We start from the raw sequence: 25,470 nt of genomic DNA on the forward strand, positions 1-25,470 counted from the left end.
TCTGCCTCTGCTCACAACCGAGGACGGTGGTCTTACGATGGCTAATTTAATTCTACATTTTGGCAAAACAAATAAAACACCTTAATGGTGTCCTCTGCATACTTTAGGTGACTCCTTTTCCTCCCACATCTGTGACTGCATCATCCACCTCTATCAGTGATGCTGAGTGGGGCTGAAGAGCATCTAAAAACTTCCTGGAGCAGGTGTGAAGTAAAAGTGCAGAGGCTTGCCAGGGAACGAACACTCAAGAGCCAGGGTAAGAAAGCATTTTGGGGTTCTGAGTACATCTGTCTCGCTTGATGCCTTCTTCCCAATTTTTTCAGGTGCTCCGGACAGATGCTGAATGCTATTAGCCCTCTCTGGGTGGAAATTCAAATGGTTAGGTGAGTGTCTGTGAAATAAGTCAAGAAAAAATAATAATAATAAAAACACAAAACCAACCAACCAAGCAAAAAAAAACCAAACACAACACCAAAAAACAAAACACGGAAAAGAGACCTTTTATTAACTGGGATTAAAAATAACAAATGCATATTTGTAGACAAAGATTGACACAAAGAGGTCAAATTGTACCATATGAGGTTCAAAACGGATTAGGAGTGTCCACACGTGATTAGCAGCCATTTAATTAAACGAGCTCAGAACACCTCTTTAATTAAGCAGGTGCAGCGATGCAAAATAGGCCTCACCATTGTATAAAAATGTATATTGAGCCACTCTGAAAGTAGCGAATGTATGAACACAGCACACATTCGCTTTTATCAGCTTCAGAGATTATTCTGAAGCATTAAAGTGCTAACAACATTCATTTTAAGAAAACAAGGAAGTCAAATACACACTGACTACAGTCACCTTGATGATGTCCCACAGCTAAACACACAATTTTAAGCAGAAAGGCAGGTTAGTTTCACTAACAAAATTTAAATCACAATTTACACACCCTGTGATTGCTCATTGGACTATTATATTAAGCTAACCAGACTAAGACATGAAAAACTTTTACTTATTTTTTTCTATTTCCTGGCTCTGTTGAACTCTACAGGCTTCTTGTCGTCTAAATGCTAATTGATTTGCATGTAAACTTCAATCTTGTGATGGACACAGAGATCGGTCCACAGAGATGCAAGGACAACATCAGATGCTTTGTTTACTTACCACGTATTCTGTGGTACCTTAAGTCTTAAATGACTTTGAGGAAATGCAACATATATTAGCTTTTGGAAAAGACACCATAAAAGTGTAAAACGAAATCTAATGTAGTAAAATGCTTACAAATGGATGTAAAAGGGTTGGTAAGACAAAAGAAAAGTTTGTTTAGCAACAGTGAAGATGTGGAAGGTTCATTAACTTATTTGGTCTCGAAGTACTGCCTTTATGTCTGTCACAAGGTGTAAAGAAATCCTTTTTTTTTGATTGAACAGAAGTACTCCAAGACTTCAAATACTATCCTTACAACTGGATATTACTTACAGTGTTCTACGGTTCTTTGTTTACAGCAAATGCATTAATATTCGAGACACAAAGGTTAAGATACTAGAATAATACAGTATTTTCCTGGACAAAGTGTATAGACGTTTATTAAAGTGATATAACACCCATGTTTGGCATGTAGCTGTGCTCAGTAGTGGCATTAAGAAGCTGGTCTTCCAGCGTAGATGGAAGACTGTTCTTTGATCTTCAAAACATGTTAACGTTGTCCGGCACGTTACTGTGGGTATTAACGTTTCTGTGAAATATTAGTGTTGTATAATCTACTGAATACTTATTTTTAAGCTGTATTTGTAGCTCCAAAATCAGACCTGACTGATAAGGAAACAAACATGTGAAGTTTGACTGTTCCTGGCAAAATACTGCACGTTCATTTTTTGTCTGAAATTCTCTATCTCACAACAAAATCAAAGAAGCATCATCACTGATGTTTTTTCCTGCTGGAGTAGTGAAGCCAGTTCACAAAAAACACTGCCCTCCATCCTGAAAACACTTGCGTACAGGCCTGGCTTTTGTACCGTTTATCGTCTTGTTGAATTCAAGGGGATTATTTGCATCATGAGTGTTTTGTGCGTCTGCAGTTGCTGTAGCTATTGTTGTAACACACGCGTTTTCACGGTGATGAATTAAAAAAAAAAAAAAAGTCCAGTCGTGCCATCCCGGTGAAGCTTCTCCATTTTAATAATAAAGCGGGTAAGAAGGCCGGTGCCGAAAATACAGACTTTTAGACAACTTGGGTGCTCGGGACGGCAGTCCCCGACCCAGACCCCCCTCAGGCCTCCTCGCACCCTCCAAAAACCCCCGGGCTCGCCCTCAGCGCCCCGGCACCCGCAGGCCGGCCCCACGCGGGCTGCACCCGGGGACGGCGGCTGCTGCCCGCGGGTCGCTCTGCTCGGCCCCCGGCCGTCCCCACCTCCCCGGGGAGCCCGAGGAGGATCCGGGGAGCTCGGTGTGCGCCCCGCGGCCGCCTCCCCTCACAAAACGGGGGCCGAGCCCCGCGGCCGCCCGCTGCCCGCCGGGCGGTGCGGCAGCAGCAGCCCCGCGGCCTAGGCGCCCCGCCGGCGGCCAGGCGGAGGGAGCGCGGCGCTCCTTCCTCTTCCTCCTCCTCTTCCTCCTCCTCCTCCTCCTCCTCGCCGTCCTCCGGGCCCAGCCGAGCGGCGTCGCCGCCTCTCCCCGCCCCTCAGCGCCGCTGCCAGGCCGAGCGGCGGCGGCGGCGGCGGCGGCGGCGGGGTCACGGCGGCGGCCGGGTCAGAGGGTAAAGGTTGCTCCCCCAGCATCCTCCGTGCTGGATACTCAGCCATCTTGGATCCGCGGGACAAGAAAATTCATGCGGTGAGTCCGGCCCCGGCCGCCCCCGCCCCGGCCCCCGCCGCCGCCCCGCTGCCCGCCGCCGCCCGGCCGAGGCCCGATGAGGGAGGGCCGGGCGGCGGCGCTGCCCGCGGCGGGGCCCCGCGGGCCCGGGGCCGCGTCCCGCCGGGTTTCCGTTTGCTTTTGTCTCCGAGGGGAGCGGGGGGGGCACCGACGCGCGGCCACCGAGCCGGGAGCGCGGCCGCGGCCCGGCCCGGCCCGGCCCGGCCCCGCCGCCCTCCCCGCTGGGCCGCCGGGCGCCGCTCCGGGGCCGAGGCCTGGGCCCCGCGGCCTCCGCTCCGCCGCCGCGGCCCGCCCGGGACGGCCCCGTCCCGCTGCCCCCCGCCGCCCCGAGCGGGCCCGGCGGCGGCCGCTCCCCGGCTGCCTCCCCCCGACCTCCGCCGCCGCCGGGTGCCGCCGGCCCCGCTCCCGGGAGGCGCCGGGGTGGCCCCGCGGCCTGCTCCGCCGGGCCCCGGCCAGGCCCCGGGTGAGACGGGGATAGCGCCGGCTTGTTTCCTTCCCCCCACCTCCCCACCAACCCGGTTATATTATTTTTATTTTTTTATTTTTTTTTTTTTATTTTTTTACGAGCGCCTTTTCCGCTCTCCTCCTGGTGGCGGTTAAGGTGATGTGTAAACAGGTTCTGGCATTCCCTCGGCCGTGTTTGTGAAACAAACTTGGAGCGATTCTGCCCCTGTAGGAACTTGTCCGCCCGTGCGGGGCCTGGAGCTTGGCCTGAGCCTGCCTCGGGGAGAAGGGACCGGGAGGGAAGGAGGGGAAGGGAAGGGAAGGGACGGGAAGGTGGCCCAGGGTGACAAGTGAGGGTGAGGGAGGAAGAGGGGCACTGCCACGCTTGTATGAGATGCGGCATTTACCCTATAGCTGGTGTACGGGTGTTCCTGGCAGGAGCGAGGGCTTCCCTACGGACACCACAGCTTAGATTTTCAGTGGTTTTGTTGCTGTTGGCTTCTTGTTTTTTTTTTTTTTTTTTCTTTCTTTTTCCCCCCCTATTTTCTTCAATGAAGTTGCAGGTAACTTTGTTTTGGAGGTTTTGTAAGCCGAGCGAAAGAAAACGTGCTCGTGTTAGATGTGGATCGGCAGCTTCTGCTTTTTTGTAAGTCTGTTTTATCAGACAAGAACTCGTCTCCAACTTTGCACTGTTTTATCCCCAGGGGAAGACGCAAACTTTTTTTTTTTGTGTCGTTCTTGTATCTGCAAGCACGTACGCGTGCGTGTGCGACTTGAGTGTGTGAAGGAAACATTCCTGCCTGCCCGCACGGCAGTAACATCTGGTGCTGGTGGCTGCCTGCTCTCCTCACTCCTCAGCTGGGGGAAGGGAGGTTAAGATGATCAAACCTGCTGTCACATCGCTTAGCAGAAATCCTTACGTTTCTGGAAACTTGGATTTGTTTCAGGCTGTCGAAACTTGTGAAGACTTGCAAAAGCCAAATAATTGTTTAGGTTTGCATTGAAAAGGCGTCTTTACTTGGATCTAGAAGATTTGTTAGGTGAATGTTGTAGTACTTTGAGTCCTCTTATAATGGCGTTTTAATAGAACATAACTTGCGAGATCCAGTTGCGTGATACTGAAGACTATGGATGTGCTCAGTGCCTTTTTTTTTTCCCCCCCCCCCTGCTATTGTTTACGTTGAGAATTCAGCTGGCATGAAAAACTTCAAGGTGTCAGCTGCTTCTGATCTTAGGAAGGGATTTGAATACTTGATATCATGAGCTGACTGACTTGACTTGCAAGCGTATTTCCGTTTCACTTTCAGGAAGCTGTTGATAAAGCTAAGAGTGTATTAGTAGATAAACCTTGTCTACACAGTTCTTTTAGCAACGTAATACTGTTGTCAAAGTAGCCACTGTTACCAATGTGTGTGTCAGTTCTGCCAGCAGATGAAAGCAAAAGCCCTAAGAACTAAAACAACTCCACTGTTAACACTTGCAATTCATAAAAAATGATTTGAATTATCTTTAAAAGAATCTAATTCTAGAGAAGTGGTGTTCACTGTGAAAAATAGGACAGTTAATGTGTCCTGAAGTTTGATACTACAAACAGGTCCCCTAACTAGGTGTTTGCACCTGAAAGCCTTGGTCTTTACCTTGGCTCCACAATGGAAAAGTTGTGTATGGTGCATGCCTGTCGTGGAGCGGTGGCTCTCGTGAAGGATTTCCGCTGTACTGGCTGTACTTCTAAAGGTATTTCTGTCGCGACAGAAGTTAGCTCTGGAATTAGAAACTTTATTGCATTTTTAGAACCTGTTGTGTGCTTTTTTTTTTGTTTCTTTGTATAAAAAAATCCGTTTGTTCTGTAGTCACTGCAAGATTTGTAGCCTTGCTGTAGTTTTAAACCAGCCGCATACCATAACTTTATTTCTTCAAAAATGGCTTGCACCTCCTTGTTGTTATGGACTCCAGAAGTGAGTATAACCTAAAACCCCAGCAGTTTAGTTAAGAGGCGTTTCTTGCACCTCGCTTTCTGACTCGGTCTGGAAACTTAAGATAAACGTTGAATTGCTTGCTTTGTTCTGAGGGGGTATAGAAAGTGTACCTAAGCTTCCCAGTACAGCATTTTGTTCTGAAGTAAGTAGATTCTGGTATTTAACTTTTTTTTCGGATTATCTCTTCGTGTAAAGCTATAGCGTGGTTGAATACAGATTTGAAAACCACTTTAAAAAAAGTAAATAAAGATCTCGAATTCTTGGCAGAATACTTGCCATATTTGTTGTCTATTTCTAAATGTTAGCTTAGATAGGAGCTGTGTGCAAGCTTATATAGAAGGTCAGGACCACATTACATCAAAACAGTATTTTTGCCACAAATTTAAAGGGTTGTTCTCTAAATTATAGTTTTTCTTTTATTATTATTAATACAATTTATACGCAAATTGCAGTAGTTCTTGACAAAAGCCAAGAAATTCAGGTCAGGTTAACTTTGTCTCATCTGAGTTTTTGAGGTACAAGTAAATAATTTTTTTAAAAGTATGTAAACATTTTTCTACGCAACAGAAAGCTATTTTTTTCTTGAAATATATCCTGATGTCTCAGACTGTACTGAGTAATTCAAAACAACCTGCTTCAGTTGGTGTTTCCGGAACAGGGCTGACCTTTTTTTCCTTTTCCTTTTTTCATGTGTTTTAGCACCTACATTCAGTGTTTGTGTGTTGTCTTGGTCTCCTGACCCAGGTTCCTGTAAAAACATATGAACAACTGAAAGTTTGTGGGCAGTCTCATTGACTTAAAAGCACCCGCTCACGTGTTGACAGTTAACTTCTTGCGTTAAGAGCTTTCAGGCTCGTATGCTGACGACCAAGTCTACTTGTGTTGAACGTAATAACAGCACAGGAAGGGTTCCATCAAATGACGTTATTGTACTGCAGTGTGTTTAAAGTTGTCCTTACGGAATTATTTTGTTTTTAGAGATGTTTGTATGCCACGTAGACGTTTCTGTGCTAATCAGTAAGAGATTTTACATAGGAGGTAAAATCTTCGTGCTTTTATATCAGCAAGATTAAAGACGTGCAATTTTCAGATTGCTTTTAATTTCTGTTTTATCTTTCACTTACACTATTGTGCTGAAAACTGAATACTTGCATTGTGATAGTTTGTACTAGCTCAGCTGCTGGTTTGCTTCAGGTCCCAAGTCAAGATGGAAATGACCCTTGCCCAAAGAGGTTACTGAGCTCCCCCTTTGCTGCCACCGCTTTGTCTTGAGGTAGCGTTGGTTATCAGCAGTGTTACAGGAAAGTGGGCGGTATGTTTTCCTCTTGACTTGCTTTCACTGTCATCTGACTAATCTTTTTACACTTGTGATGTGTTTAAAATGTGATTTTAACTGTTTTTAGAGACATCTTTCTCTTGGTGAGTTACAGTGCCAGAGTTGTAGGTCTGAAATTCATTAATAAGTAAACCATTATTTCCTCCTGGTTTCCTTTATGGTTGTGTGTGCGTGTGTGTGTGTGTCTTTTTTTAAGCATCTTCTTGTACCCCACATCACTCGTGATTCTTTTTGGTTGCAGCAAGCAGTTTAATGAACTTTTAAAACGTTTTCAAAGCTCTACATTCAAATTCTTTGTGTATTTGAAATCAGTGGTGGGTGACTGTATACAGATGAGGTCATTACCTGTGAAAAGGGATAGTTTATTAAAGATGAAAACTAGTGTAAAATTACAGGTATACTTGTGGGAGATAAGATGGGAACTCCTACTTTGTATTACTCTCACTGGACAGACAGTACTGCAAGGGTAGAGCATGAGCGTAAGAGTCAGAGAATGCTTCCTGTCTCGTCCGCTGAAGTGATGTGTGGCTCTGGTAAGTCATTGAACCAATTTATGGCTGAGTTCTAGTCTGTAGTCTTGGGATAATACTTTCCCGTGTTTTGCTTGCTTGGTTCAAGGGCTCTGTGGAAGTAGACACTGGTAGTATTTAGTGTATATAGTTAGGGAGAACAGTTGGGGTTTATAAAACCCAGCTGGTTCTATACCATATTCAGTAGGTGGCAGTTGTATTGTTCATCATTACACATTTCAGAATTTGATGTCCATAACTTTTTCATTACAGTCTGTATACACGTGTATTTGAAAACAACAGCAAGGAGTTTCCAGGCACCAAAAAGAAGTGGTACGGCTAATTATACAACCACAAGAGTTTCAAATTATAAACTCTTAATGTTTAGTTTTGTAGGCAACTTCTCGGCAAAGTAGTTCTTCCATCTGTGTCTTGGTAACATGGATAATGATAATATAATATCAGCATCAGTCTTTTCTAAGGATTGTATGAAGATGGGAATCTTCATACCAAACAGTGCAAAATAATGCCTATAGTGGTGGACTGTGCACTTGTCATACAGTCTATAGGACTGCAAGCTTTTTCTTTGCGTTACAGTAGAAGAGCATTTTTCCCTTTTCAGCTTATTAAAACCTTGTATTGTTTGAGGTGCTGATTACTTTTCATTTTTAGTACATTTTTATGTTCTAATTGTGAAAACTATTCTTGCAAAGCAAGTGTTGCCAGGGAAGTGGAATGACGGCAAAAAGATAGGCCAGACTTCCTTCCATTGCCCTGGTGTGTAGGGGGCTTGTTTGGGTACATGCTTGGTGTCTTTCACCATTCTCACTGGTGAAATTTCATTCACCAGTGCTGCAATTTGTGGGAAAGTACTTGTTGCATATAAAGATATTAAAAATGCATAAGGGAGGAAAATAGCTGTGAAACAGCATCTTTTATGTAGTGACTAAGTAGGCTAAAAAAGTATATAGAAGAGGGTCTTCTCTCTTGTGGAGAGCAGGTACTGTGCTTTTTAGTGTGGAGAACTGGAAATCTGTAAGGTTTTCAGAAAGAAATCTAAACTATGCACGGCACCGATATGTGAAAGATAGAAAGCAAGCAATTCTGAACATTAGAAGTGTCTTGTAATATTGTGTCCACCTGTAAAACTGTTTGCAGAAAAAAAAATAAAGAACAACAAGCCATATATATAAATCAGTAATTTGATTAATTTCTTGGAATGCCAGTACTGTTCTTGATGCTTTTGACATGTTGAAAAAGTACAGCACACAGCAAAGTATCGTCATAAAGTCGAAAGGCATCTTGTACTGAAATCTGAATTTGTTGGCTTATTTAGTGTGGATGCACGTTTCTAGTAAGTGTGTTCTTTGAGATCAAATTGATTAAGATCAGCATTATACACAAGAGTACATCGGTATCTCTTATTTCATGGTGAAAGTTGAAGCAAATTCAGGCTCCCGTGCAATTGGGATATGGAGTTTTTGTTGTTGCTTTAAAGAAACTTTCTGTCACTTTCAGAATGGTATGTTTTGTGCAGTAAATACAAATCTTCTCCCCCCCTACCCCTAGTTCAAGGAAGCTTAGTTATATAAAAATGTACATATTATGGGACATCTGTGAGGAAGCAAGAAGTATTGCAAATTTTTTGGAAGGATAAAATGTAGTTTTAAAGAGATTGGTGGTGTTCTGAGCTCTCTGTATCTCAGGTGGGTGTATATTGTGACTAGCAGCAGTATACACTTGATGGCAAGTAGTATTTTCCATAACAGTTTAGTTAGGAATCTGCAAAATGTTGATATTAGCCATGATCCTAATCTCTTCATTTTTTTCTTCGAAAGACATATAGCTAGTTTAAATGACATTTTTTATGAATCTGGAAGTTGTTTTAGGGTCCTAAGTGCGGATTCAATTCCAGCCGTCCCTTTCTAAAATAAGTATGCTGCTAAACTGAATTTGTTTTTATATCAACAGCTCGATAAGTCTTGAAAACTGGGATGCCCAGTGTGGGCCTCGTTGGCAAACAGGAATGAGTCACTGAGAGGAGTCATCTTTAACTCTGCCTTTCTATCAGCACGCCTCTCCTCCAGCCTGCCGCGCTGCTGGACTTCTCGGTGCCGGGGCATACCTGCGTCTGCGGAGTCTGGTTTTGAAAACAAAACCTTCTTGTGAGGTGTTTTTTCAAACTCGGTAGACTAAGCATAGTCTGCAGGCCGTGCTATTAATGCACTTAGCAAAGAGCCTGGAGGGGAATAACGTAGGCTGCAAGGGAAGAAACAGTGGTAGTAAAATCTGTTGGTAGTGGGATGTGCTTAATGGGTTGTTTCATGTCTGTCTGCAGGAACTAGGGGAAGCAATGTTCAGGTAGGATTGTTCTGGAGAACAGTGTAATACATGACTGAGAAGTTAGGTGTAATTTTTTTTTATTTTTAATGGGTAAAAATGAGAGGAAAATTGATCATCAGAGATGGTGAGGAAAGAGCGAAGTTTCATCTGGGGAGGTGCACGCAGGGTTCGTTCTGCAGTACCGCTGCAGGTCACACTGCAGTTTGAAAGGAAACAAAGGCAAACACTTAAGAAGCTTGGGTTCAGTTTCTCAGGAAATCTCATTTATGAGATTATTTGGTTTGTCTGGCCCTCCCACTCACCAGTGTGTGCGTGTGAGTATGCGTATCTATGTGTGTATACAAATATAAATACAAATACACATGGAAAGTTCGTATAGTAAACTTGTAACTCCAAAGTTAAGCATTTAACTCAACTTACGCTTTATACATAGGAAGCGTACATATGGAAACTTAAATGGGAAGCAAGAATTAAATCTCAAATTATGGTCCACCAAGCCTCATAAAATTGTGACTAGGTAGAGGAAGCGTGTCCAAATTACTGCACCCACTGGGAAGAGAGATGGTCAGACCTGGAGTGCGTGTCCTGCGGGATGGCAGCTGTCAGGCAGCCCTCAGCACGTGCAGGCTTCCGGAGTGTCTGTGCCACGGCTCTCCTTTCCCTGGAGCAGGAGAGAGAGTCATGAAGAGAGAGGTGGAAAAGAGGGAAGTTCGGGGTCATCACGGTGCAGAAGTATTACGCAACAAAAGAAGAAAGCTGTAGGAAACCAGTTGTCAGTTCTGCGGCTCCTAAAAAAGGAATACATTTGTGTTTATGATGAGTAGTGTTTTTTCGGTGAACCCAAATTGACTTTCTTACTCTGATAGTTCGGTATTTTGGGGATTGGCGGGAGAGAACTCTAATCTGAATCTAATCTAATGCCCCGCTCCAGCTGAGCGGTTGTCCTTTGTGCACACTGATGTGACTGTCCACGGCTCGGCAACAGATTCGAGTGCAGTACTTAATTTTGTAATGTGCTTCTAAAAATAAGCGCATAGTCTTATGTAACGCTTCTTGCATTGTTAGCACCTAGAGGTTTCATCCCCACTGGTATGAAGCGGAATACAATTGCATCCTACCTAATTTCTGCATGTGGGTATTTACAGCTCAGCTAGTTTCCCTGTCAATGACTGTGGCCAAACAGTGTTTTTGCTTGTGTTTTACGATTATCAAATATCTTGTTCACGCAGTTAGGTGAGCTACTCCTCTCTGTTTGCACAATTTTACAGCGTTATTGTGGCATATCTGGCAGAACCAACAGTTTGAAAGAGCTGCAATAGTTTTTCAGACATTTGTTTCTATAATTTGAAGAAGCACAGAGCATTCCTGCTCACAGGTGCTTGCACTTCGTAAGTTACACTTTCTGGGAGACCTCTCACATAATCTGTCTGCAGCGTAAGTTTAATAGTGAGGAAAATGTGTGGATGCTGCGGATCTGAAAAGATGTTAATCATATTAATGCAACTTTGATGGCAAACTTAAAAATATGCTCAAAAATAATCCTCATTTTTTCAGTATTTTAGGTGACAATCAAATGTTACCTTCTCTTGGCTGTTTTATGCCTCTTGCTGTAGTCGTAGCGATAGTTGTAGTGACAGTCTGAGCTCCTCAATGTGCCTTTTCTCATGCTTTTTGCACTACTGTCCTGTTGGCAATTAAACTTGAATTCAGGCTGCAAATAACGCGTTGTTAAATTAAGTGACGGAATGCATTATGTCTTGCTGATCGGGTGGCATCTGTACGGAACAGACTTGTCATACGTAAATAATTTAAGGGACAGGAATTGGATTTATCAAGAATTATAGCTTTAGCAGAGTAACTTGGTTCTCGTATTTCACCACTTCTTGAAGTAGGTGCTATATTTTTATGCTGAGAGCACAACTGAAACCTCAGAATAGAGGATCAAAAGTTGTGAGACTGAAAACACAAGGCTGAAACAGGGAGACATTTATTATTTGTTCTGGTATTGTCCTTATAAAAATTAATTTTCTGTAGTGTTGTTTACAGACATCCCAAGCGTTTCATTTCATAAGGTCCTTTTCCTTCCCTGAGGGATCCTGTGGCTCAGTGAGGAGTAGATTCAAGGGGATCCGAGGGCTGAAGGAATATGTATGTGTAAATTAAACAAACACGGTTTCTTCAGCAGATCTCAGTTTCAAGAATAAATGAGATATTGTAGATGATTTTGATGATTGTTTTATCCAAGTTATTTAAAAAATTTAATTTCCTAGCAGTGTCTAGATCCATAGTTTGGGGGCTGGGGAAATTTGGGGGCTGCTGTCAGCCATCAGACTTCCTTGTGAAGCACAGATGGCATCAGGAAAGACCAAAAAAAAAAAAAAATTAAAAAAATCTGTCATGCGTGGTGTAATTTGTCATTACACCAGTAGCTCACGCTTCACTAGGAGGGTTGTCCGTGGTGAGTTATGGCTAAGCTTTGTCCTTCGCGAGGCCAAATTGGGGAATTTATGTATTGGGGTGGATAGGCACAGGCCACTTCTGCATGGGTAGGCCTCGCTTCTTCTACATTGGACTCAGGTTGTTTGGTGGGAGAGTGGGGATGTGACAGCCTGCTGTCCGGCCTGTCATCCTGTGCCCTCTCCTTAGGCGGTGGATCTTAAGAAAACCTTCTTGGCCTCGCTTGTGGGTTGGGAGAGGGCCAGGAGGGCAGGGATGCGGGAGGCATCCTGGAGAAGGAGCTTGTGCAGGGCAGGCCCCGTTAGCGCCATGCCCAGCACCTCAGACCAGAGCTCGCGCTGCGTTTGCTGAGGAGAAATGAAGTGTTTGTACTGGCGTTCCTCTGTTCTCTTCGGTATTGTTTCTCCTTGGTTATCCCAAGATTTACCCTACAACTATCTACTGTGCCCCTGTCCCTGCTGGTAAGAGAAGACCACTGGTGTAGAGGAGGCCCTGGCGGTTCTTGGCGTTTTACCCCCAAGTCTGCCTGACGTGCTTTGGGCAGGACTGTATGAAGAAACTGTTGGTACGGTTAGATTCCAGGGTGGTTATCAAGAGAGGGAAGTTTTGTGAAAACAATTTCCTATTTGTTTTGTGTAGTTGTCTTAGAAGCAGAGAACAGCTTGGGTTGGAAGGGCCCTTAAAGGTTATCTAGTCCCAACCCCCTGCCATGGGCAGGGATGTCACCCACCAGACCAGGTTGCTCAGGGCCCCTTGTCCATCCTGGCCTTGAATACCTCCAGGGATGGGGTGTCTGCAATCTCTCTTAGTACATCCTTTTTTACTTTAAACTAGTAATTGCCTTATTTCATTGTGTGAATTCAGTGTGTTTGTGCTGTGCTTCTATAACTTGCTATTTATAGAAAGTTTCAGATTTTTGTGAAAGATGGTGTGCCCCTGCTTCCCTCCGTAATCAAGTAAAACCATGAAATGTTATGTCAGGTGACTTCAGTGGCTGCCACGTAAAATTGCAACGTGTAGAATGGATGGATTGTCTCCTCCTTGAAAAATGTGGGGCCGAAACGAGCTCACATCCATCTAACGCTGTCCTTGCTGTAGCACTCCATAAAACTGTGTGGGTATGTTTTGATCCTTACGAGGTATGGATATTTCGGTTGTGAACGTGTTTTCTGTGAAAACTCTTAGTCACTAATAGTTGTAGTGACACCTTAAAACATCTATCACCGTTCTTACAGGAAAGGAAAAAATGCGAGAGTGACAGATTTCACTTGGAAGGCAAGCTTCTGAAACGGATGCACATTAGGAGCATTTAAAAACGATGCAGTTGTCAATGTTGAGCACGAACGCTGAAACAGAAAAAAGTGAATGGTGGTCTTGCCTAACCAGTTACCCTCGTGCTTTGTAGTGTCAAACCCAGAAAACACCAAGTTTTGACTTGTTTAACCAAGCACAAATCCGTTTGGTGTTGTGTTTCATCTCTCTGAACACAGCTACTGCTGCTCTGCCCTCATTATTATGGTTCTGATTATTGTTACTTTCTTCTCTTCCTCTGAAGAACCACTCAGTGTCTTTCTCTGGTAAGTGACAGCCCAGCCCTGTCCTGGAGAAGATAGCAGGCTGCTGATGGGGTGGGCTCCCAGGCAAGTCGTCGTCATTCACTGCAGCCCTCCTCAGCTCCTCCTCCTCGTGTTAGCAGTCTGACCTCTGCGGCCACTGCAAAACCTGCAAAATAAAGTTGGCAAAATTCAGTGCTACAAATGACTAAATTGCTAATGTAAATATAGCCCTTGAGTAAAATTGAGACTCGTAGTGATACCTTGTAATTACACCTGGGTTACGAGGCACTGATTTGAATTCGGGGTTGACGTATGGCGCGGTAGTGGTAAAAATCTATGTAACGCTGCTGAAGTGGTCATAGCCATTACGTATTCATTTTGCAATATTTCCTCTACATTTTTATAAGTAATATCAAATATGCTTTGAAATTTTAGCTATTAAAAGTTTGCATTTTTTTTTCCACTTAGAGCAAGAAGCTTTAAATTGGGTCGCTGTATAAACTGAGAGAGGATGAGCTACGCTCCTTCAAGCGTGATGAGGGCATTCCAGGTGTTAGGATATGCATATGGGGCTGTGAACTTAATTTGTGTCTGAAGACGGGGTTTTGGATAAACATGAAAGATTTTGGCTAGCCTTTTTTTTTTTGTCTCCCATGTTCTCAGAAAGCAACCTTGTTCTACCTTCTGTAGTCTTCTGTGTGATTGTTTTTTTTCTTAATTTTATTTTTTTGTCCCTGTAAATTTCTTGCCTTTTCATCTTTTTTCTCTTTCTTTGCTTCCACTGTCCTTAGCTGTAATTTAAAGTTGGAAAGCAAAGTTTTGGATTATCCTTGTTGTTCTTCCTGATGCTTGGTCTTTGTATTGCCATGTTGTAAGCTTGTCTCGTTTTCAACTCATGAACTGGGAGGGATGTAGGTCACCGTTTATATAAGCATTTAAACTTCTGTCACAAACAACTCTCTCCCTCAGTCGGTACATAAAACCCCACCTAAATGAATGTTAAAATTGCAGACTCAAGGCTCTCTGAATTTAAGAAATGCTCGAGTGAAGGTTTTCTTTCCCGTCTTGAGTCATGTTCCATCTGCATATCATTATTACATAGGTTTTTTGATCAAATGCTGCTTTTTCCCAAGGGACTTTGGCCTCATTTGTTGAACAAGATGCATGGTGCTCACTCACTGGATAGATACTGAGTTTTTAAAATTCCGTTACTCAGATCATGCTATCCAAAATCAGAAGTAAATTCTGGATTAGCATTTCCTTCCTGATTTTTTTCATTGTGGTTTCATAGAAGTGCTTTATAATATGTTCTGGAAAAAGTTGTGTTTTCATGTTACCTCACTGTTGTGACAGCCACTCGTTACAAATAGAGGAACTGAGGTATCGACTTACTGTGGGTGCTTCTTAATGTTTCATAACAGAAATACCTTTCATTTAATATGCAGTTGTGAAAGGTTAATGCTTCTGCACAGACTCGTGAAATATTTCAAGCAGAAAGCACTTAGGGAAATCTTTGCGTGGCTCTCCAAACGTTATTTAAAAAAAAAAAAAAAAAGTACGAGTCTTAAGAGACGGGCATAAAATCAGTTTACATGTGTGACATTTAAACATCTTAGCCAGGCATGTTTTCTTTCTGTAGTCCTCTGCCTCGGTAACTACAAGAGCGTAGAGGGATGTCTTGACAGTGGTCCCTGGCTGTCCACCAGGAGACGGAGGAAACCCAGAAGCGGTGGGTATGGCTCCAAGGCCCGGAGCTGCTCGCGCTGTGGTGGCTGCATCTTCAGGGCTGCCCGCTGATTGCATCTCGCACGCCTGCCTCTTGCTCTCTGCAGTTTCTCTTTCTGTTCCTGTTCCGAACTCTTAATTCCGCTTTTGGTTTGCCCCTCGCCTGTGTCCTAGCTGTGCCCTTGATGGCACCCAGAAGACTTTTAAGAGAATGAGTCCGTCTCGGCCCTAGGATGAAGTGTCCTTAGCTGTGGCTAGGCTGCCGTCTGCGCCGTTGCACAGAAGTCGGATGCCAAGAGATGAAAGGGGGGCTGCAGATCAGAGGCGAGAGGCAGTGAGATCCTGCCCGGCTCTCCCCGTAGTTGCCGCTGCGCAGCGTGCAAGTGCTGGAGCATCCCAGCAGGCTGGGTGTTAAAGTGGGAGGAGGGAGAGCGTGGAATGTTAGTCCCATCACTTCTGAGTGTTTTTAAACAGGATATCTTAACCACTTATAAAAAATAAATCTTACCAGTTCGGTCTCAGAGATGGTTAAAGGACCAGTTTGAACATCTAAGGCCCTCACTTTCTGTAGGCAAAGCAAACGAGTGTGGGGTCTTGCAAGCAAGGACTAACACCATCCGACAGAGTATTACTGCCCGTGCTGTCTGTAACAATGCAATTGCTCTTAAAGGTAAAACCAGATCTGTATGTTTTCAGTGTCTTTTTCCAAAGCAGTGTATTTGAAGGCAATTTAAAGACGGTCCGGAATAAAGTGCGTTTCATATGCGTTCAAGTTACTGTTCAGTTCTCCAAATATGAAATACGTACGGAATATAAGAAGAGCTGTAGAAAACTCCTGGAAAATCTGTAGTCCCAAAGTGTTGGATAAACATCAAATTACCAGATTGTTTTCAGAATTCCCGACTTGAAAACATGATACGGTTTTCAAAGGGAGTTATTTGCCCAAGAGTTCTATTTAAAATGACACTGGAATGAAATGCTCAGACAAAGTATTGCTGCTCTTTCAGTGGTTTTTGTTTTCTCCTCAAGTGAAACTTCTTTTCAGAAAACTTCTATTTTAGGAAAAAAACTTGGCCTGTAAATCTATAGGAAGATTACTGATGCTTGCAAAAATGGATTGGAGAGCAAGGGGGATGGCAGCTGTGACTTCAGAGTTATGGCATGGGTACCATTGCTACATTTAAAAATAATAATAATAATAATAAAAAAAAACCTACCTAGCTTTGTATAGATTTTTTTTCTGATTCCGTTGCATGTGAAGATACTTGAGTTGTACGGGTATGAGAGGGTTACGTAAGAGGAAGAAGGGTGATGCAATTAAAAGAGAAAGCGTTTGTTAGAGTAGGAGGGAATGTTCTCAGGTAAGATGAAAGTTTTGGTTTTATTTGGTGTGTTCACTTGCACTAAAACTATCATGAAAATAATGAAGATATATGCTCAGGTAATATATGACTCATTTTCTATTCCTCTTTGTGTTTTATAAGTGAAGCAGTTAATATCCAGACTTGACTATAAATCTTCTGGTATCTGTTTAAGATCCAGATTTCTCCCACATATCTTCCTCCACTTAATTTCATTGCTTGAGGTGAAATTTCTCTCCTCTGGCTTCAGCTGGCCGCAAGGTAGAAATCCATGCCTCTGAAAGCCCAGTGAAAGAAAGGGAAGAACGTCGTGAGCGTCCTTGAAAATGCGGGTGTACCAGGAATGAGCGTTTGCTCTCGGGATGGATAAGCAGAACTGATCAGAGTATGCGTGTTACTGCAACGCCTGCGTGGGTAACGCCAGTGTAAGCGGTGCTGAACACTTTGCCTCCTCTCCAGACTGTTCTTGTGGCAATACGAATACGCGAATCTGTCGTGCGGATATGCTGCAGGTAACGAATAATCAGTAGTCTTCACTAGGACTTGCAGTGTGTTGACGTTGTGAATTGGTAGAGGGAAACTTTTCGCCTTTACGCTTCAACTTTGAGGTAGAGGGATTGTTTTCTTATTACACGTGTCTTGCCCATAACCCAGGGCTTCGGTTAAAATCTCACTATATAAATAGGCAGTGGCAATGCTAACCTTGAGCTAAGGCATAACAGCCTGAATACATCTTGTATCACTGTAGCAATTAGAGCATAATTTATTAACAATTGTGAAGCCTTTGAATCAAAAGGAAAAAAAAAAACCAAACCCACAATGTATAGTCACTAGAAGTCTTGTGGGATTATGCATTTTCGAACGCTGCCTCTGTGTGACTGTGCAAGCAGTGTATATTGAGATTACAAATTAGACTGTGGTTAGCATATTTTCCTGTAACGGATCAGTTCTGGATTCTTACTTTCTTCTTTTCACCCTGTCAGGCCTGTGTTGTGGTTGTCGTCCTCTGCAGCAAGGGGCCTGTCTCAAATTAGGTTTTGTTTACTGGCTGCTCCTACCTCAGGCACAGCGCCTCTGGGGTCTTTCCTCTTCAGCCTTCTTTGTCTTGGAAAACTATAGTCTGTAGTTTATAAAATTTATTTAGATTCCTTTGGCTGAAAAGTGTAATAAAATTTTAATGTATAACTTTATAATGATGTGGAGTAGCGTTAGTGCATAGTTTTGTTAATTTTGCAGACACTTAGTGTGTATTTCCCCCCTGCAGATGCGTCTATAAATCATTACCAGTTTTGACTATAAATATTTAAAAGTTACAGTTTTGAGCTTTAGTTTTAGAGAATCGGAACGGTGTAAATTGGCGTAGGTGTAAAATATGCAGAATAAACAGTTTGTGAGCCGTGTAATTTCTGTTCAGTAAATGATTCAGTGTACTCTAATGCACTTATCTTTATATCTGGTGTGAAAAAGCCCTTACCAGGCCCAAATACTGATGGTATTAAGTTAACTTAAGGTGCTGGCCTTGCTTACAAATATTACCTTAAAATATGAGGTAGAGTTCTCATGGTTCTTCTGGGTCCTAGCAAAGTGCTAAACCAGCCTATGTTGCCACTCAGGTTTTTCGCTCTCAGTTTTTTCAAATATTTTTAATTGAAGTTTCATTTGTTTGTATCAAATCCTCTGTAACGTACTCGAGTCACAGAGCTGTAATGGTGTTAAATTTTCTCTTTCTGATGTATGCGTGTGCCTTAAATGAGCTTTGAGATCCTACAACTGTAGGAATGTGCTTGATACTGATAAAGCCCCTATAAACTTTTACAATGAATTTTTTAAAAATAATTCCAGATCAATACAGAATCTAATGGTGGAGGTCTAATTTTCTGAAAAGACGTAGATATGGAAGTGGTTAAGGGGGCCTCCCCTAATGCAGCAGCAGAATATTACTCCCATATACATCGCGTTACTGACACATGTTAATCATGATGCACTTCAAAGGAGTAAACTACTGAAACAATTCCTTTTGTTTATGCTTTTATCTTGGGACGTTTGGTCATGATTTGGGAATACTTTACTCTGAAAAAAAAAAGTATGAGCAGTTTAATTGTATTTAATTGAAAACTTTTACTTAAAGCATTCTTTTTTTTTTACACTGGAGCCATAGTAAATGACATTAAATGGTAACTATGCCAATTAGAAAAGATGATGATCTTTCATGCTTTATTGAAAACTTTCAACTTCATGTTTCATGTGGTTTTGAAGGTTCTTGATGGGCCAGTTCTCTTAAAAAGCTAAATTTCTTGTGCTAAGAATCAGCCTCTGTAGATTTCATTTCAGTATTAAAACCTATGGTTTCTCAGTATTGCAGATGACACATTTAATGGATGATGTTTGTTTTTATTTCTTTCCCATGTTAGAGAGAAGTCTAGAGACTTCCGGAATACTTCCAATTTGTAAATTCTGCAGTGAGAATTGCATTTTTCTTCTTGATTTGCAAACATGAGTCATGTTAAAGACACTCTCCAAAACTGCTGTGATGCCATCAGATATATATGTATTACAATATCAGGCAATCATTTGACACGCAGATTTGTTCTGAGGGAAAATGTAACACTAGATTGTGGCTATACTAAAGTTCTCTTTCTGTGTTTTGCATTCCTGTTGTCTTTAGTAGATAGTCCTCAAGTGAACTTTGTTATATGTTCTTCTTAAGATAGTTCAAGTTTTCGTTTTTCTGAGAAATATCAAATCACACCGCAGCAGCCTAATGCAGTGCAGAGAAATGCCTGTGCTACCCCTAGCTATCACAGAGGGCTCTGATCCTGACCTCAAGATCAGGGAGGTGAGTACAGGAGATGCAGAAATTAAAAGCATTGTATCCGCTTAAACAGATCTCTAGCTGGTGTCCAGGTGGGAGACTGACAAACACTGTGGTGATGGGGTGCTTAAAAACTGTTTGACGCACTTCCCAAGTGATGCCATTGTTAACCCCTGAGGTGGGCTCTGTCTGTTCCTTCCTTCTGGACCTTCCTTCCCCCAGGGTTGTCCCCTTGCGTTCAGATCCAGAGATTCCCCTGCTGCTGCAGGGAATCTAGGATCAGCTGTTCCCCTCTCGTCTTGTAGATAAAGTGCCTTGGAAGATGCCACTAAAGGATCAATACGGTAGGAGGGTGTCTCTTGAAATGCTTTTCAAGGATTTGTAAAGAGAAAGTCATCAAACTGTTCTTCGTTTGTATCGTTTCACTGATTTCTTACAGCTGCTCTTGCAGCTCGCCAGTCCATGGGCATAGAGAAATAAACTTGTCTTTTCTTCCCCTCTCTGCACTGCTCAAGTATGCCAGCGTTGCCACTCATAGCCTGTGAAAGGTGTTCTGCATAGGAAGCACAGAGTGTTAGAGAGAGTTGGGGAAAAAACAGCAACAAAAACCCCCAACAACTTGGGAATATAAAAAGGCATGAAGGTCTTAGGTGGCACGGGCTGTTCAGGAAAGTGGTATGCTCTCTTCTGAAGCAAAAGACAGAAACAGTTGGCACAAGGTGCCAGCTTCCCCCGAGGAAGGCGTTAGGAAGAGCGATCTAAACCTACTGCGCCTCACCTCTGTGCTGTCAGCCGGCCGAGCGCAGTGCCAGCCTGCAAGGGAACAGCTTTGATGCAGTCGTGTTTGAACAGACGATTTATGATCCTTGCTGCTGTAAAGCACTCTACTCTTTTTTTTTCCCCCCTTCATTCATAAAAGCTTCCTGGCAAACAGCGGCCTGCCAGCACAGGTATGTGTATGACAGGGAAGTGAGCCCGTGAATGAAGAGATCCTGCCAGTCCCTGAACTGGCTGCACAGTTACTGCGAGAGCTAGTGGAGAAGCTGGTTGGCAGAAGCCTGCTCTGGAAATCTGGAAAGCCATTTTTTCCACTGTTCCTTGCTAGACAAGCTTGCAAACCTTGCCTTAGGCTGTAACAATTATCTCTGATTTCCAGCAAGGCAGTTGAATTAAAGAGGACTGCTACATCAGGGAAAGGCAGAAGCAAGTTTCTAAAGAGATCTTTCAGGTAGTTTGCTGGGCTCTTCACCAGCATAACCGCATGGAGGAAGCTATTGCCGTTCCAGGTCCTTCTCAAGAAAATGTGATTTTGGAGGTCACAGATGGAATATTTCAGAGACAGAACAAGATCCTGGGGCGCAAACTAATTTAAACATGTCATTGAAGTAAGATGTTGTGCATCTGGTTATGATGTGACCAATACTTCACTGATGATCTGCTTGAAATTGCCTGAGCTGAGGTGAAGTCCAAGACTGTTTTTGTATAGGATGCCTTGTGTCTGTAACTGTAGAAGGGATACTTTTGTACAGCATTTCCAGAAGAATTTCTGCATTTTTGTTCTGCCTTGGTGCCTCCTTAAAGGTGAGCATTACGCCGGTAAGCAAATGGGCAGAAGAAGCCTGTTGTTTTCCATGTCAGTACTGACTTTTTTTAAGAAGTCACTTGATAAGCTGCTAACTCAAAATAATAAAGTTCTGTTGGGATCGATCTGTCGAATGAGGTAGGGAGGAGAAACGAAATCTGTCCTCTTGCATTGCTCTAAACTCATCTCTTCTGTCCACTTTGTTGTTTTTATCTATACACCTGTCTTACCCAAAATTAGCTTTCTGACATTTTCCTAGCAGTCAAATAATTTCTCAGCTTCTCGGAGTGTGTCTGTTTCCAGGAGCCAGACTATGCCCCTTTCTATAGCAAGTCATAAGTCTGGCAGTTGGCTGCAGTAGGCTGAGTATCCATTCTAATAGGTTTATAGGATTTATGTCTCTGCGAATAACAGTTTTTATGCTAAGCTTTATTTGTCTCACTTCTCAAACTTTGGATAGAGAAACAGAAGCTGCATTCCTTACATTGTATCCATAGGGAGTGAGTGAAGGTGAGGAGTTGTGCCTTTCAGTGAAGAGCAGAAGCCTGGGATTTGCCTTTTCGGGTGGTAACAAAATGGGCTAGTAATTCCTTATAACTTTGTTGGTGTTACTGTTCTCAGCTGGTTATGGTCCGTCTAGTACTAACAAGAATTTGGTGCGAATTGTTAACTTCAGAGACTCCTTGATAGTATGCGAAGGAAGGAGAGGGGGGAAAAAGCTCATACTCTTAACTGGTTGCCGATCTTTGGTAATACCATCAGCTCCCTTTTCCTTACCTGTTGCTTCTGGCTTTTGGTAATGTTATCTGAGACCTCTGGCTTTTTTTGCTCGTCACAGCTGATCTTTATGCTTCTTTGAGAAGTGAGTGAAAATGGGGATAGGGCTTGTCCAGAGCAACTCGAAGCAAGCTCTGAAAGCCAACTAATATTTAGACATCTTTGTATCTAAATGTAAACTTCTTTATTATGCTTTGTTTCCAAATAAATTATTATGAGACTGTATTGTGCTTTCAAAAAACCATTTTGCATATTGATTTTGTAACTTAAAGTATATTCAGGAATCAAGATTTGTATGAGACCAGAGATGATAATGTCATTATTTTTTGATTGATTTGTTATGGAAGGCTTTCAAATACATTTTATTTTTCTTTCTATGTTGCTACAGGAGCTGTTTGTAAGGGACAAATGCCAGCAAATATGTAGCAAGAGAAATTTGAATATGAGGCAGTCTAGGGATGATGCTGTTGGGAAAACTTTAAAAATATGTATAGTGTGTCTGTAGTATATTTTATGTAAACATATTATCCTCAACATTAACTTTGGATCATTTTTTTGGCTGTTTTATTATGCAGGCATCTTTCAATTGTAGTTACATATTGTCAGTCAAGATCTCTGGGTGCTAGTTTCTAGAAGCTCATAATTAATCTTAAGTAAAATACTTCAGGAAAAGCGTTTAGCATACGTAGTAGGATTTGTGATAATGAAATTTGATGGGAAGCCCGAAGCGTTGTGATGTACCCTCCCTTAAAAGAATTGGTCTTAATATAATGCAAAATAATCAGTCTCAGTATAGGTCTGTTTATAGAAGTGCCTGTGTAATGACACATTTTTCATTACAAGACACATGCTTTCAGACATATCCGTGCTTCCTTTAGAAAGAGAGCTTCTTTCTTTAGCTGTTATTAAATATTATTAGTGTCTCTTAAGAACTGATGAGCAGAATACTATTCTGGTCCATCATCAAAATTGTGTGTGTGGAATGGCATTGGCAGTACTGAAACAATGATTTGACATGAAGAGTTCTTGCATTATCATCTGCAACACGTTTAAAAAAACAAAAAAGTTTGCCATTTAGGCCTTACAATTTAAAGAGCAAAAGGCTGAATAGTTTTCTGATTTGAGAGCTAAGCATATTTACCAGAGAGAAGATAAACTTCTTGTTGGACCTGACACTTAGGGACGTGGTTTAGAGGGTGACATTGGTAGTAGGGGGATGGTAGGACCAGACGGTCTTGGAGGTCTCTTTCAACCTTAATGATCTTGTGATTCTGTGATTCCTAGTTACTTTTTTTTGTTTGTTTGTTTTTTTCATTATGGAGCTTTCTGGTCAAAGGCAAAATGACGTGAACATGAGCAACTGGAAGAGACGTGCAGGTTGGTGAGCTGACAGTGCTTTGCTCCTTCCTATAAAGGGGGTGTAAAGTCTGGGTGAGCCTTAGGAGAAGCAACTGTAGTACATTTACATGCTCAGTGCAGTTAGATTTTTGTAATTTTGCTTGATAATTAGAGGTGCTCTGCAAAGACTGCGATGTTTGGTGAGGAATTTTAAGTAAGCTGTAGTCAGTTTCCCAGTGTTGAAAGTGAAGAAACACAAATTTTGGTGTACCTGGCCCAAGCCAGCTGTGGAGGTGAGTGTTTCGTTACGAAAGCCCATGCTGTTTATGTTATTTATGCTCTGTTATTTAATGTGAAAACCAGCTTTTCTTGTAAGTCCTGTATGAAGAGTGTGTTATTACTAGGGAGTTGTAGACCATGATGCTATTCTTGTTTTTTTGTTGTTTGTTTGTTTGTTTTGGGGCTTTTTCCCCTTGGATTTTTCTTCCTTGTTGTCTTTAAAACAAGAGGAGGGAAGAGAAAAAAGATCTCTTCCACAGCCTTCTCTCTCTCAAGCATCATAACTCTCAGATCTTAATTTTGGAACAGCCTGGCCTGTGTTGGTATCAGTAGGGTCAGCGTATCACAGCACCGAAGGCAGTGCCAACTGGGCTTGATTTAAGACGCACCAACTTGTCGTTGGACTTCAGCGAGGCCAACTGCGCGTATAGTGTTTCAGGTTGAGTAGGTTGTATAAAAAGAAAAGTGCTTGAAGGGGCATTACTGATTGCTTCGAGTTGATGCTTTCTAGTAAGACATTTTAAATATTTTACCATGAAGCCTTTTTATTTATTGGAGACTGTTTTCTCCCTTGCATCTCCGTTGCTGATCTGCACTTTGCTACAAAACCCCTTTTGCACGTCAGCAAAGGTACCTTGCTGGTTTGTTCTCCTCCTTGTGCCCTGTTCGGTGCCTGCTGGCTCTGTGGGGTCAGAGTTTTCTGCCCTTTGTTTGGAGCTGCGAGCAGGAGAGGCTGAGGAGCGCGCAGTGGTCCCGTATGGCCCCGGCAGTGCCACTAAGAATGAAACCAGTTACTGCAGAGCGCTCCGAAACCCAGTAAACAAAAATAGTAAAAATATTTTCAGTAACTTTCGCTGGTGATGAGGCGTGTGCTCGCAAGCAGAGCTGACAAGAGCACAAGCCAGGGTTTGGTGGTTTTAACCCAGTCCACAGCAGGTATGTTTATTGAAGCCGTGTGCTTGGGTCTTTCTGAGAAGTATGTGTTTGTGCAAGGTGGAAGCACGGCTCCTTGTCCATGCCATAGGAAGCCCTGTTGAGGGGAGAGGCAGCTGTTCGTCCTGAATAGCACTTGAGTTTTGCTGCGTTACTGTAAAATCACTGTAGTGACAACCTAGGAGTAAGGACAACTGGGGATTATCTACTGTCTGTTGTATTCTGTGAGCTTCGTGGTGGATAAATGCTTGAAACGTTCATGGGAGGTGGGACTGTGGTGCTGGGTTAAATTAAAAGGCTGGAAAAAAGAGCAGAAAGGTGCAGCTCTGTCTTAGTGATGGTGGTTTTTGGGCTGTGGTGTGTGAGAAGACGAAGCAAAATGACGGTGCAAGCGTTTGACTGTGCTGGGCTGGCGCAGCTAAGGGTCTGTAGCTCCATGTCAGCACGTGGCACTTGAGGAACTAAGGAGAAGGAAACCTGGAGAAATCCTAATCTCTTAGAGGGAGCAGAAGGAAATCCAATTCGGATGTAAAATTTGCTTTGGTTGCCGTGATGTATGCTGAAGAACCTCAAACGGGAGCTGTAATGCTGTGTGTGTGCTGCAGGGCGCGCCGTGCAGTGGACAGGGCTCGTCCCTTCCTAGCTCCCGGCCTGCTGCAGCCAAATTGTCGGTTTCGAGAGGGTCACGGTTCGTTTCCACAGCCACGGTGCCCAACACGGCCTGTGCTGCACAGCCTGGGCAAGCCGAGATGCACAGAGATGTAGCACAAGTGAACTGCTGCAAACATTACGTTGAACATGATGCTCGTTTAGCACTGCTAAAGTGGAAAGTTGTTGCAGGTGTCTCAGACATGTAATGATTCTTTTCCTTTGGGGCACGAGCCACGTGTGTTCACACAGAGACCCTTGTGTGCCCACAGCGACTTGAGCCAGACAGCCCTCATCCTCTGAAACTGGTGTTCAGGTGGAGTATTCTTGGTGCCATCCCCTGTTTACTGACAACATTTTACTATTTTTGTGTTTCCCCAAGCTTCAAATGTTCACCCTGGGCTTCTGGCCTTTAAATCTACCCTCCCTACCTGTCGCTGGTTTCAGTGGCCTGACCATCTCTTCAGGCTGTGTGCATGGGGCCAAAAGATGGCAAAAGCTTCTGTTTACCCTTTTCTTTAGCAGGCATTCATCT

General features: G+C 43.0%; 1 protein-coding gene across 4 annotated transcripts in view; it reads left to right on the plus strand.

Moving 5' to 3' along the window:
- Positions 1-2,662: 2,662 nt before the first annotated feature.
- The window catches only part of CNOT2 (CCR4-NOT transcription complex subunit 2), a 92,914-nt gene continuing 70,106 nt past the window's right edge, over positions 2,663-25,470 (plus strand). For 3 of the 4 annotated variants that reach the window (XM_066992981.1, XM_066992986.1, XM_066992984.1), the window contains exon 1: positions 2,687-2,820. The gene's annotated coding sequence lies outside the window, so the exon portion shown is untranslated. Of the gene's footprint in view, positions 2,821-25,470 lie in introns of all 4 variants that reach the window. The other variant, XM_066992988.1, reaches the window with a different exon arrangement.

Source organism: Anser cygnoides, chromosome 1, assembly GCF_040182565.1.
Source record: "Anser cygnoides isolate HZ-2024a breed goose chromosome 1, Taihu_goose_T2T_genome, whole genome shotgun sequence".
Classification (NCBI taxonomy): Eukaryota; Metazoa; Chordata; class Aves; order Anseriformes; family Anatidae; genus Anser; species Anser cygnoides.